Here is a 15,866-nt window from a genome sequence, read left to right on the forward strand (position 1 = left end):
TTTGTGTTGCCTTTACACAGGCTGCATGATTCGAGAAGTGTTTCTGCCCTTTTGACTGCAACGTGTTGAAAACCCCATCTGTCCTTGTCTTGAAACCCATCTCAGACACCAGCTGGCCTAACTAATTCTTGTCTGGACCACCTAATCCCTGTATCAACTATCTGTTAGCTTTTAGCATTCTTCTCGGGCTGTATCTTATCTTTTGGCCTTCGCTATTCTCTCCCTGTGTTTTCCTATTCCATAACCTTTTCCTTTGAAGCACGCAAACATGTTCTGCCATTACTGATTGACCTGTAGGTGGTGTAATTGATTGACTTATGGGTTGTGCAAAAGCACGACTCAAGGGGGATGTTCTGGTTACATGATGCCTTGTTTTGAATGTTTTCCTATTGGCTAATATTTTGCAGATCTTGCATTTCCATGTTAGGCATTTTTGCATGTTTGTATAAGCTAGGACTGCCCCTTATTTTTATGCTGAGTTTGTAACCCTAAGCATATAAAAAGCCTCTGTGTTCTGTACTCTTTGGACTGCCTCATTCAGTTGCTACGGCTTCTGTATGACGTTGTTTCACTCATTTGAGTTTAATAAAAATGTTCTCTTTATATTCCAGCTTCTGTGTCAGATTCTTCTTTTGTATTAGTGAGACCCCTGAGAATGAAGACTTGAGTTTCTTCAAATGGCGCGGCCAACGTGGGCTTCATCAGAGAAGTGACTTTCTGAAGGAGTGATCTTGTCAGGAGACTGAAATCTACTGAGGAGGACAGGACGGGACTCTACTACTCTGTGCACAAGGATTCTGGAGATTCTTTGTCTTTGCAGCCCAGTATATTTCTGATCTTCCTGATTTTGATCTTCCACATGATGTCACTCCTGACTGAGAACCTTTTTGGCGTGAGCATTCTAAAAGAGAGACCGTTAGGTCATTTAGAACTTGGCAGTTAGAATTTGGATAACCTTTTGATTGGTAAAAGTAAGGTAGTTTAGTAACGCTTACTGTAGCTTTGGAATTTTGGAATTTGTGTTGGCCAACTTTGGATTTGTATAGGTTTGTATATGTGAATTGCAATTTGTGTAGGCAGGTAATGAGGAGATTTTTCTCTATCTTGTTTTGTTGAACGGTGCACGTACAAAAAGTACATTAAGCACCAATTTGATTATAATATTGTATATTCTGCAATATTTTTGGCATGCCTGTTTCAAGCTCACATCAAAGAATATGCTGCTTTAATTGGAAGGTACCATAGTGTGATGTGAAATGAATTAACCGGTTCTCCTAGAAGGAATACCTAAATAGGTTTAGGTATACAAACATATTTCTTCCTTGGTGATTCTGTATCCCCAGGGAATTAAAATATGGACATAATACATACAAGGATCCTTTGTTCTGTGCAATTTTATGAATGAAGATATGCAGAGCGATCTTTGGTGTTCTGCCAGCCAAAGCTAGTGAATTGAGTGTATTTTCGCTTCTTGGATATACATCAATCTGTTGGGCTGTTTTTGCAGTCTTTTGGAACACTATTGAGAAGCGTTTCTTGTAAATATGACTTACAACTAGTATTTACAAATGCTTTGCTTTAAGTACAGTCTGTGGGCTGTCCTTTGTTTTTGTTCTGAGTATTGATTTGTGGGTTAAATGTGTGTTTAAATGTCTATGTGGTTTTCCCATTAGTGCAATTTCTGTAAGTGAATAGCGATGGCGCTATTCACAAAATAAATGGCTAAAGCGCGCCGTATTGTGTGTCCTGAGTGTTTGACCCCTTTCTGTTTATGTCTGAAATGAGCTCAATGTCTATTCGTGGTTTTTCTTGATGTTTTCAATCTATTAAGCAAAATGTCTAAATGCTTAAAAACTCAAATTTAAATTCACATTCACTAGGAATAAAAAAAGCCTCAAAATTGAAATTGTGTATTTTGTAGAAAAATAAACTTATAGGGCCCGATTCACAGAATGCACTTAAGACTCAATCCTAAACTTACTACTATCTTGCTATTCACAGAATGAATTTACTACTTTTGGTATTCACAGAAGTTAGGATTTTGTCTTAAGTTTGTCTTAAGTCTGTCTTAAGTTTGTCTTAAGACAAACTTAAGACAAATTCCTAACTTCTGTAAATACCAAAAGTAGTGAGTGCATTCTGTGAATACCAAAATAGTAGTAAGTTTAGGATTGAGTCTAAAGTTCATTCTGTGAATCGGGCCCAATGTATTTTTTTTACTTACATACATTGTGTTAGATATTAACAAGCAAATTCTTCAGCTGAAGTACATTTTTTGCTGAACTCAGAAGCATATTATAGAACACGCATTGATGTGTCTTAGTTTGAAAAAGACTGTCACCATGCTCATGTTAAAACTGAGAGGAGAACTTTTATTACCTCTGAGCAAATAGCTGTTGCCTTTGTAGGTCACAGAATAAACAGGAATATTTACTCAAGCCAGGACTTCGCCCTCAGTTGCACGGGTGAATCTTTGCATTTCAGAATGTCGTTTTAAAAAGGCTCCAAAACTAAGGTTCATTATTTTGTATTATAGGAAGACATTTCAATTAAGGGTTTTCCTCTCTTTAAGCATTTCTGTAAGTATATTCTTGGTTCTGTTGCTAAATAATAATTAACCTATGTAATGAAGAAACATTAAAAAAAAAAGAAACAGTAACAGATGCTGAACAAGATAAGGCATGTGCAAGGAAACTAAAAAGTTAACGATGTCCTGAACATTGATTGGCAATCTCAGATAAAGATCAATCAGGGAGATTGGCTTTGCGAGGTCAGTTTCAGGTGAAGAGGTCGGTTTCTTACAGTTCATTTCAGAGTAAACCTAGTTAATGTGTACATGAACTGGGGAGGCCAGGCCACCTTGTTCGCCAGGCTATCTTTGCAGGGCTGCGTGGAGGAAGGTGCAAAATGGTGACACAGAACAGGAAAAAAAAGGACTCAGACTCGAGGAATTACAGAACCTCAATATGTGGAATTATAAAAAATGATTGGGTTTATTAAAAATAATTATTAATTATGAAACATAATTATTAAAAATAAGTGCTACAAAATTCGTTTTTTACTATTCATGAAGCTTAATGCTCATACTGTGACCTCCTAGCATTATAATTTAATTTAAGTTGGGTTGCACTGCATAATGAGGACATTAGCATATGGAATTTCACTTAGCGCAGGCTTAAAAAACTCATTTTTCTAAGGATTTGCATGAGATATGACTAATGCCCAATCTCTGTAATTTGTAAAGAGCATTCTGAGAATGATTTATATGTATCACAATTATAGGATATTTATTTTTAAGTGCCCCAAATATCAAAGTCGAATTTGGGTAAAATTGGGGCATTCTTGCCATTTACAATAGCTTTAAAGTGCTTTAGGCTTCAGTAAATGCATACATTTAGGTATAATACAAATTTGCAGGTTGTTCCCATTTGGGTTTGCTTTTAAATGGCTCAGTGAGCCAATGTGCCCGGTGCAGAAGTTTGAGTTTAATATCAGGGTGGAAGGTTTTAACTTTAGCTGGACTTACTGAGGTTCATCCATTTAAGGTTGATGAAATGAGTACCATTGGCAACAAGTATTTGTTCTAAAAACTGGTATGTGTGTTATTATGTTCTGCGAATTATTCACAGTAACTGTTTTAATAATCTAAGTATAGAAATAAATTGTAATCCCTAACAGGAGTAATATAAATATCATGTGTTTTTAAATAGGGTTGGTTATTGCAGGTTAGAAAGAGTTGGGAAGGCTTTTTGTCTTTGTCAGCCTAGAGTAAGGAAGAGGGAGAGGGCTGAGGAGCCCTCAAGGCAGGTGTTGACCTTAAGGTCAGTAAGGTGGGAGTTAGGAGTAAGTGTAAACAGTTGGATAAATGATTGCTTGGAAAAGCAGGGCCTCAAAGGGTGTTGGCGCACAGGATACGCAGAGTGTCTGTGAAAGTTTTTGGAAAGTCAAAATTAAGGAGGTTTAGCATGTTTTCAAAAGATGGTTGGTTACAGTTGATATTTTGTGTGTTATGTGCAGTGTCAGCAGTATGTTGAAAACAGATGTGTTTTTTTATTATTATGACTTCTTTTGAAAAGAAATGTTCGTGCGTTTTACATATTTTTGCATTTTATCCTTTTATGAATTGTTCCTGCTGGTCCTTTGTGTCAGAAGAGACACAGTAAGTTGTATTTGACAGCCAAATCTCCACTAACTGGTGATCTGTTGTCAAATGGAGGGTGAGGATTTTAAACCTGACAAATTAAGCAGGCCCGAATATTGGGTTTTAGGCTGCAGGTTCACAGTGCATAAAGTACATGACATGGTGTTGTGCGTCACCGCTCATTTATATATGCTATTGTTTTGTCTATGCTTTTCGTGCTTGATATACAGCAAGTATATCTGATGGCTTGACATGTGCGTTTTCTTTATTTCTTGCATGGTTTTGTTTTATGTTGCTGCTTTTGATACTATTACAAGTTTACCTGTGTAGTGAAGATATATACATGACGATGCATATCACTGCACAACAGTTGGGTAGATTTGCTCTGACACTAAATTTCATAGATATGATATTTTCATACTGAAAACAAGACAGACAACACTTCATCAGTGTATGTCAAATTTGGCTATAATGGTATTTGAAGAAAAATAAAAAAGAGATATACAGGATCAAAGTGTGTCACCTGCTGTAAGTCACCTTACTGCCCCTTCCCTTAAGGAACTTGCAGCCCAAGATTTATGTATCCTGATTGGACGTAAAGATAAATTATAGATCTGTGACTCTTGTACATGGTGACCTAATTTCTATATTACATTTGTCAGTTTTGTTCTTCTTCCTAAGTAGTGTATGGCTTTCTACCATAAAGGAAACAAGGTTTCATTTTCTTCCCTGAAGAAGAAACTGGAACATTAGCTAAGGTTACCGTATATGGTTTAGCGACCAGCGGTAGAGCTAACATTTCTGAATTATTTTTGATTTTTGTTCACCCAAGTAATTCCTTGATCTTCCTATAGATGTTTCTTTTGTTACTTCTCCCCTGACAGATGTCGCATCGTGCCTAGCTATTGGGGATTTTAGCTGTGACCTAGTCCCATTTCTCTGTTCCATATTCCTTTCACCAGTCAGCTTTTATTATTGTTGGTGTATTGTTCAGGTTCACACTTCCAGATTGCAGTAATGTACTAGGAAGCCCCATATTATGCATACTTCCCTTTTGTATGACCAGGTTGGTTTTTAAGAATTTTCTTTAGGCCTACTTTGATGCTTTCCAGTCTGACTGTCACGGTAGTGATGGACTGGTTATCTGACTCAATACTATAGTAAGAAATGTTTTCCACCTCAATAGGAGATACCTTACATTTATTTTTTTGAACATGACACATTTTCAATGACTATTTTAATTTGGATTTTTACCCTTTTGTTCCTGCTTCTTTAATTTTTGGTGGATGAGATGTGTTCCAAATCATGGAATTTCCAGGACTCTCTAGTTCTTGTCTTTTGTTTCCACATTTTTGATCATTAGCCTTTGTATTGCATAGTGCACTTGATGCACAGTTATTAAAAGGGAGGTATCTACATGTCCCTGATAATCTGTATTATGCAATTTCTCTTTTTAGGTGTTCTAGATAAGGAATTAGGGAACACCTATATGTAATCATTGAGAGAAAAAATATGTTTACCCCATTAGACGATGTCACCATGCGTGAGGACATCCATTCAGATAGAATTCCCATGTCGCTATCTACCCTTAGATGGTAGAGGATATGCTCTCACAATTGAAGAGGCTAGAGGCACTGTTTTGCCTACTGCCTTTGTCTTTGTATTCCCATGGCGTATGACTACTCCTTTGAAGATTGCAGGCCACCTGCTTGCAGCCCCCTTGTTATACAATGAACTGTTTCTGTACTGAATTGAAGGAAACTAACAACTGTGTCACATTTCCTACGTCACTAGTCCCAGCACCCAGAATAGAAGCAAGGCTGGATAGCGATCACCAGCACGCCATCAATGGTATCTCTAAAGCATCGCACTTGCTCCATCAGACGGCATTGGACATCACAGAACCAGAATTTCAGTGCAAAAGAGCGAAAGAGAAGGATTCTTGTTGTTTTGAGGCTTCAGTTTTTCCACCTGTCATGTGCTGGTAACCTCTGACAGTGTGCAGTCCCTTGAGCCCCTTGGCCTGAGTTTTGGCCACACCCCCCCCCCCTTTTCCTTTGCTCCAACGGAAGTTCAGTGCACCGGAGGATCCAAGGTTGGAGAAAGGCACTACATTATGGTGCCCATGAAAGAGCAGCCTGAGCGTTCTCTGACACTGAGTAATGAGTGTTGGAGCCTGAGAATGTAGACCCGGAACTGCATAAGATGATCTGTGCCCTTGATTAATGAAGAGCACACTATCTGTAGTGCCTGCCGCAGAGGAGAGATATTGGTGCACTGCCTTGAGACATTCAGACTTTCAAATGAGCTGTGAGTGTTTGCCAGGAGGGCACTCCAACGGATACTGAGAAACACAATTTTTTTTATGGGAGGCCTGAATCAAGAGGCCCATGCAACAATGGGAGCAGATTTGATGGACGATAGAAGCCTGCCAAAAAGACTTGAACGGACTCTGGGCATAGTTGGTTGCACAAGTGGTTTCCATGCGATTGCAGAAAATGGGTGTTAGGAGACTGATTCTTGTTGTTTTGCTGGCATTGTTTTAAAGTAGTATTCTGTTTAGTAAAAGCAGAATAAAGTCCATTCCCTGTGGAATAGTATCCCTTTTCATCTGAGAGCATTGATAAGGATCGCTACTGTTCCACCTAAATATATAATAAGTTTCTGAAATGCATAGGAGCCCTAAAAAATTTTACTAGATAATTTTAGGATTTGCTTTTGCCTAGGGTTGTGAAAAAAAATGATAAGCCTGTTTGTAATAGTGAGCTATAGATAGGGGGGTTATACCCAGAGAGAGTTACGGGGACCTGGGTTGTCAATTGTAGTATGGGAGGGGGTCCCAGTAAACATGAAACAAAAAGTGTAATAACAAGGAAAGTATAAACAATCAAAGTATCATATTGTATACGTCACAATAAACATAAACATACATTGATCAGTGACTATTTTATGGTGCCCCGAAGGAAGGGAGAGAAGGGAGGGGTTTGTGATACGTGTAGGAATTGGGTGAAGGAAGAAGGGTATTGCAGTGACAGTAAAATCGACGACTAAAGCAAATTAAATGGAGTTACATATCAATGTACCCATACAACGACCATTAGGTTCATATACATTATTTCACAAAAGCGAGCAGTGAACGGCTTTGGATCAATCCCTCCCTTCCTTCGGGGCACCATAAAATAGTCACTGATCAATGTATGTTTATTGTGACGTATACAATATGATACTAGCACATTGTGAATAAAACAATGTTGCTCCATGATTGGTTTCTTTGATTGTTTATACTTTCCTTGTTATTACACTTTTTGTTTCATGTTTACTGGGACCCCCTCCCATACTATGTTTGTAATAGTGGTCATTACTTTCTTTTGCTACCTAAATGTTAAATGCTTTGTTCTCTTTGTATTCCTGCTGATAGCTTACATATTCCTGTTTTTATAAAATGAGTAAAATGCTTGCCTAGCAATGAAATAGGATTTGCCTGTGTAATGGCAAAAGGAGGGTCTGATGTTCCTTAATTTTGACTCCATTTTACATACAACTCCATTTTGTGTTGCCTTTACACAGGCTGCATGATTCACGAAGCGTTTCTGCCCTTTGGACTGCAACGTATTGAAAACCCCCTCTGTCCTTGTCTTGAAACCTATCTCAGACACCAGCTGGCCTAACTAATTCTTGTCTGGACCACCTAATCCCTGTATCAACTATCTGTTAGCTTTTAGCATTCTTCTCGGGCTGTATCTTATCTTTTGGCCTTCGCTATTCTCTCCCTGTGTTTTCCTATTCCATAACCTTTTCCTTTGAAGCACGCAAACATGTTCTGCCATTACTGATTGACCTGTAGGTGGTGTAATTGATTGACTTATGGGTTGGGCAAAAGCACGACTCAAGGGGGATGTTCTGGTTACATGATGCCTTGTTTTGAATGTTTTCCTATTGGCTAGGCATTTTTGCATGTTTGTATAAGCTAGGACTGCCCCTTATTTTTATGCTGTTTGTAACCCTAAGCATATAAAAGGCCTCTGTGTTCTGTACTCTTTGGGCTGCCTCGTTCAGTTCCTACGGCTTCTGTGTTGAGGTAATATAAATTTTTGGTCAAGTTGTGTTCCCTAGCGAGTACCCCACCGTCTCCATGTACGAGTTAAAGTGCATGTAACTTCCCTCCTGTGTCAGCTATGAAGACGCAAATACATTTGCGTCCAACGTTAACATGTCCTCTTTCAGACCCACCATGAATGGGTCGAATGGTCCGTTCCTAAGTATGCTATGCCAACGTCTTTTTGTAGTGTACTCCTACGTTTTTCAGCTCTGGCTGAAGTAGGCCCTGAATCTCTGCCACCGAGCTTCTTTTCTGGCTTCTGACTCCGAGAAATCTCTGCCCAGGCAGCCCCCGTACTCGTGAACTCTGACTTACTTTCAGCGCGGCCCCTCGCGCTCGGCTCAGCCTGCTGCCTGCCAAGATTGACTATAACCTTCGAGTTATCTGTTTCCCTCCCCGAAAATACATTCCTGCCTGCTAGCTTCAGTAAACATCCTTCCTCAGCTACAGGGCTAAAGGGCCGACCTGTCTCTGTGCAAGTAATTCATAGCTTCGTTGCCATGCTTCCATGGAAGGCCCCATGCCCCCACGCTTCTCATACAGACACCCAGGCGCTAATACACGCACTCACAGCAAGTATAGAATAGCTTCTGCTCTAGAGACCTTTCCGCCCCGATACCTTAGTTCCTAAACATCAGATATCAGATATGATAGAAGCCCAAGTTGATCTGACATGCCAGACTTTTGTCTCTTTCCGTCAGTGTAAATGTCAAGTCCCCTGCACCCCTCCAATTACACGTCATGCAGCTGCGCGCGCATCCAAGCTTCCGATTTCTGCTGACATTGCCACATTTTCTGTTAGTGCCACCCCTTTGTGACACCTATCAGTGACGTTTCCAGAACACACCTCTAGTTCACGCCTCTTGATTACGCACATGTACCACGTGTATATTGTTATCTTGTCTTCTCTCAGCTGTTACGCCTTCTATACTGTTTTCAATGGTGTACAATAAGTATATAAGCTATGTACTGTTAATAAAATGTTGGCGCGCTCATCTATCCCTTCTGACACCCTGTGTGGTGGTCAGAACATGATATCCTGGCCATGACCATTCCTTTTTAAGGAATAAAACCCTTAGAACTCTAACACCACGGACTCTGTCTTTTTTCACCCGATCTGAGTTATTATTGATTAAGTACTTACCTGCATAGAAATTAAGAGAGTAAATTAATTATTTACGTCATTTTGGCGCCCGAACAGGGACCCCTCCCCCACCTCACGCGCCGGTTGGTGCGTTGCAACCTCTGTCCCCTGCCGTCAGTTAGCCGGAACATACGCGTACCGGCAGGATTTCCTGCATCTCCCTCTGACCCACGGAGGTGACGAAGACTGCGATCAGTGCCCAGACGAGGCGGTGAGGAGTGCGGAGGATCCCGACCAGAGCCTAGCCGAAAGAAGCAAGGTCCGAGGTGTCAAGAGGCCCACCAGTTTTCCGAAGTTTTCCGAAAATTCCCGAAGTTTTCCGAAGTATCGAGTCGAGTCCAGTCGAGTTTTCCGAGGCCTTCTGTTTCCGTGCTTCCCGGTGAGTACCATTGCTGGGTCGTATCTAGACGGGTTTGGGTACGCAAGTCCGGTCTGCACTGTTTCTAGGCAGTGTATCTGTACTGTTTAGCAGTATATCTAGTATACCGATTTCTGAATTTTTGCACTGTTACAACAGTGTATCTGTACTGTTGAGCAGTACATCTAGTATAGTGGGGTAGTCATCTATGTTTTAAATGTTTTTGTGATTAATGTCGTGGTATGAATGTGATTGTTTTCTTGTGCATTATTGTGTTTTTTGTATAAATAGTTACATTCAGAATTAAGTATCAAGGATCGAGCATTTCAGTATCAAGTAGGCACAATGCCGTTTTTCAACAAGTTAAAGCAGATAGGAACTAGGAAAGGGATGTTAGAGGAAGAAATTCCGATCCCCCCTAGGGACACTCCAGGTAATTTCATGTATAACAAACATGGCATAGACGCCATATTGTATCTAGAGTTATGGACCGATTATACAAAGCACCTAGAGGAAAGATACCGATGGCCAGTTAACGGAACATGGGATGCCGAGTGCATCATAAAGGTAGAAGAGGCATTACGGAAAAAGAAAGCCAGACAATCTCAGAAAGACGCCATAGAATTTTGGCGTAAGGAATCACATAAACGTGCTGAAAGAGCACTTCGTAGAGAAGACAGACTTAAAGAATCAGAAAAGGCCCAAGAAAACGAATTAGTTATTGAAGGAATTCAAGTAAAATCAGAACAAATAGATCGCATCCGAAATAGCCAAGTGAACAACATGTATCTTTTGGCCGAAGGTACACCTGACGCCATTTCAGAAATACCGAAAAATTTGCCGTCACCATTAGTTCCAACTAAAGTAATGCACAAGACTACTAAAGACATATTCCTAAATTCATACTTAGAAGATGTAGCACCAGCTTACACCAATCTGCCTGTTCGTGCCCTGCCTACTGACAGGGACGGGGGTGGCACTCCACCCCCAGGTCACGTTCCGCGGGTACCGCAACAGACCTCCCCCGTTCCGCCAGCCCCGCCGCTTCCTGTACTCAAAACTGACCTACCGAAACCACGTTTGCCTGATCCACCTAAATGACAAGTTCAAGTTCAGATACAGACTCCACAGGGAGGTAATGCACAAGCTTCCGCTTCAGGAGGTGCGACCGCGGGTCCTCAGACCCCGCCACCAACTCACAGATTCAATCTCAGAGGTATGCAGAGTCCTCTTACGTACAGATCCCCCCATTCCTCTAATTCATCCCGCCTTGACACATTAAAAGAAAACATGTCAGTTTGCAGATATGATCCAGTACCCGGAAAGGACGATTTAATGATATTGGCATCATTACGGTTAAGATCTGCTACTGATAGCTTGTTATGCTATGCAGGAATGAAGGAGCGTCTAGACAGAATATATGAGTTTGTTCAGACAGGAAAGGACCCTGACAGTATTAAGGATGCCATGGAGAAACAGAAAGTTGGCATGCAAGCGCTGATACTACGATTTTTCATAAATTGTCTAATAAGAGAACGAGACAGGCCCGGAACAGATCAGAGTGAATTAGATGCATTGAACAAGTGGGGTCAAAATATAGCTGATGGAAAACATGACAGACAGAATTGCATAGACTCTATGTACAAGAAAATTAGGAAAGCAGTGATAGCCGTACATCAGAAAGAGAAAGAAGAGGCTCCCTCCGGGGAGGAAGAAGAACAGGAAGAACCCGAAAGAAATGTAGGAACAATAGCATATGTAGGTAAGGGAACTTACCTTAGGAAGGGTATCCGTCCAGAGAGCAAGAGAGTTTTCTTCTCTGCCTTAACAAATCCGAATTCTGCTGAGCATCAGTTCCAGGAAACTGATAAAAGGCTTCGAGATCGAGTTGGGTACCATGTACTCAATTCTATGGATGAACAAGAACTAGCCCGATCAGCTGTATCATGGGCCGAAAATGAAGACATATATAATGATGACACAGTAGCACAGACATTTCTGAACCTCTCCCCCGACGAACAGAAATTAGCAGGTGTATACATGATTCAGCACCTTCTCATCAAATACAGAAAACATTAATCTGATCCAGGTCCCTTACACGAGACACTAGAAGCACTACTGATGGATAGATGGAGAGGTCTAAGCACTAAATTAATTCAAATAATTCTAGAACAGCGACACAGATATGATACCTTTGTAAGCTCTGAATATGTTCCCGCCCCACCTCCAGAAAGGAAAATGTACCACATGCAATGCGGGGGTGGTATTGAAAGTCAGAACCCCTTACGAGAAGTGCACCCTGTTATGGGTGAGGATAAAACCTTGAAACGCGTGTATGTACACACGCCTCTGACTAAATTAGAACTGTTAGAAATGAAGAAACTAGTACCATGCCATGATAAAGACCCTGCAGGTTTTCATAGAGAGCTTAAAGACATGTTATTAATGGGGGATTACACGTATGATGATATCATGAAAATGTTGAAGGTATTATTGCCTACGGGTATATTCGAGAAGTTAAAGGAAAAGGAATGGGAGGTGGGAGACACAAAGATTGCCTGGGCAGAAATAGAGGAAGAAGAAAAGAAACGGGTCCCAGGGTTAGGCCTTGGGGACAAAACTAAAGCATTACCAGGTCTGATAGTACAGGTCCTGCCCAGATTATTGACAACTAGAAAGGAGGATTGGGATGCAATATCGTCCTGTAAACAGAAACATGATGAAGATACTAGTGACTTCTATTCAAGATTCGAGAAATGTTTTATTATTAATAGTGGCCTCCAGCCAAGTAGCGAGTCGTACCCGCATCTTTTTGTATCAAAGTTAGTCGAGAATTCCTTACCGTTAGTCAAAAATCGAGTGTACAAGGTCGAGAGTACATGGCAAGCAAATACGCCATCACAGATGTTACAGATGTTACAATATCATCAGAACAGAATCAGAGAAGAACAAGATCAGGAACAAAAACGCATGAAAGACACAAAGATGAAAATGTTAGTAGCTCAGACGGTCCCATCCGATGGTCACAGAAAGGGTGCGACCCAGACAAGTCACACTGCAGCTCCTGTTAAAGGGACATGCAATTATTGCAAGCAGCCAGGTCACTACGTACATGAATGCCCAGTTCTGAAACATAACATAGCGACAGGTAAAACTAAAGAAAGACCGCATCCGCCTAGACAAGACCATAACCAACATCAGTCTTCACAGAATACACAGGGTACACAGCCTATGCATGTTTCCTCGACTCCGGCACAGACCGTAGCAGTACCACAGCCACAGCCCATTGCCGCAACTCAGCAAGTTTCACAGCAGATGTACCAGTATGCCCAGTCCGCTTACCCCGAATACTCCCGATATACATGAAACAGCCTAGAGAGGGAAGGTGGCTTGCCTCTTATTGAGATTCCTGTAGATCAAGAAGGTCCTTATGTACACAGTCAAGTATTGGGAAAAGACAGAAAGTTTTTAATTGACACAGGGGCAAGTCGCACTACAATCAGCCATGATGAAGTTCCAGGGGCACCCCTCTCAGGCTCACAGAATGTTTCCCTGGGTTTTTCAGGACAGCCTATTGTAAATGAGGTATCAGAACCAGTTCCCCTGGCTGTGGGTCCATTATCACGTGTTACAGACCTGTTACTCACGAAATCATGTCCAGAAAATCTGTTAGGAATTAAAACATTGAAGGCTCTAGGAGCTATAATATGCTGTTCCCCGGAGGGAGTTAGACTCTTTCTGCGGGATTTCAAGGGTCATTATGTTCTGCGTGAATTTGATGTCAGATTGAAAAATGTACCAGATTACTTGTGGGCAAAAGGCCCAACTGATGTAGGCTGTATGCACATTACACCATACCGCGTTACACTCAAGGCAGGTGTTGTATTACCCAGAATCAGACAATACAAGTTACCACCCGATGCTGTAGTGGCTTTACTGAAAATCATTGAAGAGCTCATTGCCCAAGGAGTGGTCGTCGAGACCGACTCCAATATCTGTAATTCACCCATCATTCCGATTCTTAAACGTACTGATCCCAATGCACCGCCAGTATATCGGCTGGTGATTGATCTTCGAGAATTGAATAAATGCATTATTCCACAGTATCCTGTGGTCCCCGATATCTCCTCTCTATTGACTGCTATTGATTCAGAAGCAACGTTCTTTACTGTAATTGATCTCAAGAACGCCTTCTTCAGCGTGCCTATTGATCCAGAGAGCCAATATCTCTTCGGATTCAGTTTAAATGGACGCAGTTTCAAATTTTCGCGCGCACCTCAAGGATTCACAGAAAGCCCCAGCATCTATAGTCAAGCACTGAAAAGACAACTAGATTGTATTCAAATGCCAGTTAACACCGCTTTACTGCAATACGTCGATGATCTGCTGATCACCGCACGAAGTGAGCCCGAATGTGAAAAAGCATCACTGACAGTTTTACACTTCCTGGCCGACAAGGGACACAAGGTGTCCCCTTCGAAGCTACAATTCTGTGTTCAGCAAGTTGTGTACTTGGGTCACTTGCTGTCCAAAGTGGGGAGACAGCTCACTCCCGATCGCATTCAGTTAATTGCAAATATGCCACAACCCCAGACACAAAAGGAAGTGCGGGCCTTCATAGGCCTCACCTCGTACTGCAGACAATGGATTCCCCAGTATGCATTTCTAGCAAAGCCACTCATCCAGTTAACGACACAGGAGGCAGCGACTTCGACTGCCCTCCCTTGGACTCAGGAACATACACAAGCTTTTGAAGACTTAAAGAAAGCCTTATGTCAAGCACCAGTTTTAGCGACACCATGTTACAGCAAACCGTTTACACTTTTTGTTACAGAACGTGATGGTACAGCGTTGTCTGTCCTCACCCAAGATCAAGCAGGTTCACATAAGCCTTGTGCTTATTTTTCTAGTACATTGGATTCAGTAGCCCAAGCACTCCCTGCGTGCTTAAAGTCAGTAGCAGCAACAGCGTTAGCAATAAGACAAAGTGACTCAATTGTTTTAGGTCATCAGTTAACAGTTCAAGTACCACATTCTGTAGAGGTTTTGTTAAACAGAACCCAGACTCAACACTTGACTATAGCACGACTGACAGGTTATGAATTAACATTATTTCAGCCACACATAGAAATCAGACGCTGCAATATCCTGAACCCCGCAACACTGTTACCAACAGTTGTGACAGATCCAGCCCCACATGATTGTATAGAAATCATTAATGCAGTAACAAAGCCTAGACGAGATTTAACAGATGTTCCATTGACAAATCCAGACCTGACACTTTATGTGGACGGTTCATGCATGAGAACAAGTACAGGAGAATTAGTGGCCGCATATGCCGTGACCACTGAAACTGAAGTTAAAGAAACACATCGTATTGACACACTGTCTGCTCAAGCAGCAGAACTCATCGCTCTGACCCGAGCTTGTATTCTAGCCAAGAACAGAAATGTTAACATATACACTGATTCTCGTTATGCTTTCGGAGTTGTACACGACTTCGGAGTCCTCTGGCAAGAACGAGGTTTCCTGACCTCTCATGGGGCCAAGATTCAACACGGTCCCCTCATTCAAGCGCTGTTAGAAGCAATACATTTGCCCTCGGGCATATCAGTCATGAAGTGTAAGGCACATACTAAAGTTACAGATTCTGTTTCCCAGGGTAACGACCTGGCAGACCAGACAGCAAAACATACAGCACTGACTCACATCCAGATTACTGATGTGACAAAGACAATAGTACCGATAAAGTGTATGGCAGTTAGAGATCCCGCCCTAGACGTAATTGACATTCAGACACATGCTACGCCAGATGAAATAAAGAAATGGACTGAACTAGGAGGGATTCAGACAGATCAAGGTTGGATAACGAAGGAAAAATCTATATGGTTTCTCCCTGACTCAATGGTTCAAGTCATGATAAACACAGCACATAGCCCGGCACATCTAGGAGAGAAGGCGATGTTAGACAGTTTACAGAATCTCTGGTACAACAAACACTTACGAGCAGCAGCAAAACAGAAAGTGCGTACTTGCATGATCTGTTGTCAGTTCAATCCAGGTAAAAGCGTCCCTGTAGAGCAAGGTGGATTTCATCCTCCTGATCACCCTTTTGAAGTCCTCC

This window comes from Lissotriton helveticus, chromosome 1_1 (assembly GCF_964261635.1).
Source record: "Lissotriton helveticus chromosome 1_1, aLisHel1.1, whole genome shotgun sequence".
In the NCBI taxonomy this organism is placed as follows: domain Eukaryota; kingdom Metazoa; phylum Chordata; class Amphibia; order Caudata; family Salamandridae; genus Lissotriton; species Lissotriton helveticus.